This window comes from Numida meleagris, chromosome 25, assembly GCF_002078875.1.
Source record: "Numida meleagris isolate 19003 breed g44 Domestic line chromosome 25, NumMel1.0, whole genome shotgun sequence".
In the NCBI taxonomy this organism is placed as follows: domain Eukaryota; kingdom Metazoa; phylum Chordata; class Aves; order Galliformes; family Numididae; genus Numida; species Numida meleagris.
This window is the reverse complement of record NC_034433.1, coordinates 1363788-1364306: the sequence shown is the minus strand read 5'-3', so window position 1 is coordinate 1364306 and position 519 is coordinate 1363788.

Below are 519 nucleotides of genomic sequence, written 5' to 3'. Positions count from 1 at the left end.
GGGATGGAGAGGGGTGGGGACAGAGATGGGGACAGGTCAGGGACAATATGGGGAGAGGGATGGGAATGGAGACGGATACAGGGACAATTTGGGGACAGGGATGGGAATGGAGGGGGACAGGGAAAATACTGGGACAGGGATGGGGATGGGATACAGAACTGGGGCGCAGGGATGGGAATGAATGGGGATGGATGGAGATGGATGGGGACAATATGGGGACGGGAATGGAGATGGACACAGGATTGGGGACAGGGATGGGGACAATTTGGGGACAGGGATGAGAATGAGGATGGATACAGACTAGGTCACAGGGATGGGAATGGCTGGGGCTGGGGATGGAGAAGGACAATATGGGGCTGGGGACCATATGGGGCAGGGCTGGGGCGTCCCCGCTGACCTCGAAGCGCTGCAGGAACTGGCTCAGGTTGCCCTGCAGCTCGGGGCAGTTGGGGACGAACATGCGCTGCTGGTCCAGCACATCGTAGGCCAGGAAGTCGATGAAGGTGAGCTAAGGGGGGG